Here is a 5,000-nt window from a genome sequence, read left to right on the forward strand (position 1 = left end):
CGTATGTCACTTCTTTTATGCTTATGCAACAAGTGTGAACCTCGTTATGCTTAGGCTTATGTCTATCAGGGGTTTCAATAACTTCTGAAATAGCCGTCCATGATAGCCCATTGAAGGCGGCAGTTTGACAAGTTTATGATAGCAGTTTTAGTAAAATCAAGGCAAACTAGCCGGCGGTGTGAGGCAAAACAGGCGGCGGTATACTGCTGGTAACCGGCTTCCATTGAAACCCCTGTGTCTATGCTTATGCTTATGTCGCAGTGTAAACCAGGCTTAATTTATATGAGACATCAGCTTTCTGATTTCTGTCTGACTTAACAGAAAAGGCTGTCGATAACACTGAGGAATGAAAACCCTTTACTTTTTCTTGGAAGGTAGGGCACCCACATAGTGAATTTGAAGAAGTTAGAGATTTTTTTTTTGGTACTGACGTCGATCTCTGTTCTGACCAAAAACAAGAAAGGAAATAGTCTGCTACACAGCCGTTTTTAGTGTCTTCACGCAAAGCTCCTCCCCGCTAATGAGGAGTTAGTGGGGAGGAGCGTTGCGTGACGACACTAAAAACGGCTGTGTAGCAGACTAGAAAGGAAATGAAGTGAAAGGAAAGTAAAAAGTACACAAAGCGGGGTTTTACGTCAGTACTTGAAAAGCTGAATATTATACTAATTGGAAGTGTATATAATTATTTTATATTAAATTACTTAAACGGTATCAATAATCTCGGTTCGTGTTATGAATTATTGACAAATTTTGAGAATTGACCAGCTTCTGGGAATCTAAACTCATTGCAGGCAGCCCAGGCTCATTGTGAGAAAATAAAAGCATATTGGAAATATGGAGAAATACTGATTGATATTGCCACAAATAGTAGAAACAAAGGAACCAAGGACACCACTGAAATTGCGTGAAATCAGAAAAATAGCGAGGAGATTCGGAGCAACCTTAAATTTTCGAAAATCTCGAAACACGAGAAAACGTTTCCGAAAGACTCGAAGCGCTTTCCAGTTAAAATTTCGGTAATTTCATCAAGTGAATGGGACAGCATTTTCCGGTTGGCCGCTCTTTCCAGTGGTTCTGGAATTCCGGAACCTTTAGGGCCACTTCACGAGGTATACCCAAATTCTCGAAATTTGTTTCCGGGATATTTCTGTACCATCTGATTCCTTACCCGTTTTTTTCGAAGTATTTGGTGGAATGGAAAGACCTCTCCAACTCAGTTCCTAGAGTAGTCTGGGACACCAACATCGCCTTGACGTCACGTAAGAATAATCCCCAAGAAAGTGTTACCTGGCAGGTACAAAACACAGGTCACACGTCCAGGTCGCAAGTCATTATTTTGCCAAGACAACGTATCCTAAGCAACCATTAAAGCTAACCTTAGGCCTAATTAGTCCTAAACAAAAGTTTTTGGGGCAAATGTTAACATTTGTGAACGCTTACGGTTGTTTCTGCATTGGTAAAACAATGACCTGTGACCTGTGTTTTGTACCTGCTCAGCTTTACCGCCGTAATTTTTATTTGCTCAAAGGACGACATAATCAATCCCTCACTGGAACCAGGCACTTTATGGCCTCTGCTGTGGAAAATTATGCCAGTCACTCTGACAGTCAAGTAAAACAAAACTCTCGAACGGAAGATATACATACATAAAGAGCACTATGGAGGAAAAAAACTCTGCAGTTGTCGACGGAGGAAGTATTGCATGAAATCAAGGTTACTACACATTCACAGGTAAACGAAAAACAACAACAAAAGATACTTTATAACTCGTTTTATTTACTTGTTTAATTCTCACTAGAAACAAAGAATGACTCATAGCAGTTAACAAAAACGCCATACCTAATTTTTAATAACACTTTTGTCGTGTTTTCGTAATAAGTATGTTTAAGGACGGTGCCTACTAATTCAAAGATATTTTTGCCCACGTTTATGATTATATAGGAAATGTAGATCTTAACAAGTGTTATTGAAATCCAAAAAGAAAATTGGGGGTAACCACGCATTTTTCAAAGATAATTCATGAAATAACTTCTCAAACTGAAGCTTAATTACCTCTCAAAAATGCATGGTTACCCCCCCCCCCCCCCCCCAAATTTCTTTTTGGATACCAAGAGTACTTACTACGATTTACTTTCTCCGGATAGTTTTAAACCGCGCAAAAATATCCCTGTATTAGTGAGCATCACCGATAGGAAACCCGAGTATCTCAAGATTCGCAGAACGTATGCACAATAACAATGGTAGGCACCGTCCTTAAAATGGTCAGTATACAATTTTCAATATCATACAATATTATTGATAAGTGGTGCACAACTAAGGATCCTATGCAACAACAGGTTTCAAAATTAACAGACGCACTTCACCTTCTTGGGACGTTATTGACTTACCCAATTTCCTCACACACTCCAGCCCCCCTCCCCCCTCTCCCCTTATCAATTTTTCTTAGCAGAACAAAAAAGGGCTGGAAACTTGAACAATTAACCTTGAAAAGGGGAGAGGGAGGGGGGAAATGGGAAAGGTTGGAAGTTCTAGATCCAGTGGGTATTGAAAGCTAGAAAAGGTGTTTTTTTAACGGGAGTGTCTCACTAATTTTGCAACCTGTTGTAGTTACCTATATATAATTATTATTGACTATTTTGCAATGTTACTACTTTTACGCGTGCTATCTTATGATTACGACGAGCAATTAGTACATATCTACATGTTAGTTTTGAAACGCCTGCTTTTCCTGTTTTGTTTTTCCCACGAATTTTCTAGTGATTATAAATAGTATCTTAAAGGGTAAATGTGCTTCGATATTACAATTTCCTTAGGAATTTGCGGTTTCATGCTTATCGATAGCTTCTACATGTTCCGCGAGGGAGTTACGAAAACTGTAGAGTGCACGTTTTTAGTCAACTCCTTAGTTTTATTCACTTACGCATTATTATAAAATTGCGCACTCTTAAGGTATAGGTAAGCGCTTTCCCAGCCAATGACCCAACACGCCGGTGCTTATACCCGGTTTCCGTAGCATTAAGCGACTAGGAGTGTTTTTAACTCCCCCCTGGATGGGATGCTAGTCCATCGCAGGGTTACCCCCAGCATTACGCCGGTACCCATTTAAACACCTGGGTGAAGAGAGGCACCGGGGGAGTAAAGTTTCTTGCCCAAGAACACAACACAATGTCCCCGGCCAGGACCCGAACCCGGAGCACTCTTAAGGTATATTCAGCTATTATTGTTCAGCGATGGTAGAATCTACTAGTTGCTATAATCTATCAATGGATATCCTATCAAGCTATCTTTTGGCGTGAGTCGTCGACCGAATTCGAACCCATCACCATTACTACCACCGCTACTACTGTCTGCTACTTTCACTACTGATCGCTACAAATCTACTTGTACTGCTACTGCTGTTACATGGTAAAATTATCGTCGATTCTACAAATTGTCGTTACTTTGTAACTCAAGGTAACTGAGATTTTGAACTTTGATTAAATCTGGTGTACATATCTCCTAGCAGTGGAGTTCGATCTGTCTATTTCCTCACACCAAGTGAGCTACCCCTGTAATTATTGAAGATCACCGGAGTATTTCGCAAACTGTAGAATCTTAGCAATTACACACTTTATCGAAACGTGTTCTTAGCCATGTGCTTATGCCGGAGGCCTCGTTTATGACTGGCTGATGTGCCTAAATTGAAATCTTAAAAACTCAGGTTGAAGTCCTGCCCAGAATATTAGCTGGGGTAGTCTCTTGTTGAACGGCACGCCTGTGTTTGTCACACACACAACAGAGATCAACAGATTGGTTTGCTCCCAACTGGAACTGTTCGGATCGACTGTAGATTCTTTGGTCATATTTAAAATGTTACAGTTGCTCATGCAGTACTTAAATTGTGATCAGGAACCCATGATCATGGGCGTCCGGTTGTAATTTCGTTATATTGCGGTTCTGGGGAACAAAAAGAAGGATTTGTATGAGTTTCGTGATGCCTTTTTTTCTAAAACTGAATTTTAATATATCGAAATTGGGCTATTGGATTTGAAAGAAATGGCTAAGAACTATCAAACTAGCATTCTGTCAAAAGATAAAACATTGGTGGTGTATTTTTTCTGTCTAAAGCATCTAACACATTCTTTTGACATGGCACAGAACGCCATTGTGTTCATTTTGATTAACTGCAAATGCATTTTGTATAGTTTCTCTTTGAGAAAGGCAAAGAGAATATATCGAAAGGTTACGAAATGGAACTGATCAGTCTTCTCAAATTGTCAAACTCTAGTAGTCTTGATCTCTTCGCTCTTTTACGCACAGTTATATAAACAACACTACCCGGACATACTCAAGGTCATAACCTTGGATTTTACTAGTTAACATCATTAATCGTAATATTAAAAACTATCATGAGAGTTGATACGTAGTGTGTGATACTTCATGCTTGTTTAAATTACTCCACCCGATGACAGGTTCAATTAAACTGAACTATGCATGTGAACGGAGATTATTTGTTTACAGGGTTGGAGAAATTAAGCAAAAACCTCAAAGTGATTGTTAATAAATGAAAGTCAAGTTTAAGAATATTTCCACCTCACCCGTTGCGACAATTCTAAATGACAAAAAACTGATAAAATGATCATTATCTCTCGTAAAAAGATCTCCACTTAAAAACAGCCTTGATTTTTTATCGCACACAAACGAGTAAAGTTTGATTGTGTGAGTTTGTGTTTGGAATTAAAAGCCAAGTGTTGAGGCCACAAAAAGCAGCTTCAAATTATCAGTTGATTTTCATGACTGACGAACAAGTAATTCAGTTCATGTGACGTTTGGTCGTCCTATTTGATAAATCTTTGACAAGTTCCACTCCAAAGCCTTTTTACATTTATTTTATCTTACAACCACTTTAAACCTGACTTATACACGATGCTGTTCGCCACGATGTTTGCTACTGCTAGGTAAGTGTGACCTTTATGTTCGAATGACGTCACACGTCTTGGAAAATTATTGTTCTCAATGTC

At 39.1% G+C, this 5,000-nt stretch overlaps 2 protein-coding genes across 2 annotated transcripts in view; both read right to left on the minus strand.

Moving 5' to 3' along the window:
• Positions 1-5,000, minus strand: part of LOC137981811 (protein kinase C-binding protein NELL2-like) — a 91,662-nt gene that overhangs the window by 62,325 nt on the left and 24,337 nt on the right. The gene's annotated exons all lie outside the window — the stretch shown is intronic.
• The window catches only part of LOC137983443 (fibrillin-1-like), a 14,770-nt gene continuing 11,872 nt past the window's right edge, over positions 2,103-5,000 (minus strand). The window contains exon 7 of the mRNA XM_068830630.1: positions 2,103-5,000. This exon is cut by the window's right edge and continues 891 nt beyond it. The gene's annotated coding sequence lies outside the window, so the exon portion shown is untranslated.

This window comes from Montipora foliosa, chromosome 13 (genome assembly GCF_036669935.1).
Source record: "Montipora foliosa isolate CH-2021 chromosome 13, ASM3666993v2, whole genome shotgun sequence".
Taxonomy (NCBI): domain Eukaryota; kingdom Metazoa; phylum Cnidaria; class Anthozoa; order Scleractinia; family Acroporidae; genus Montipora; species Montipora foliosa.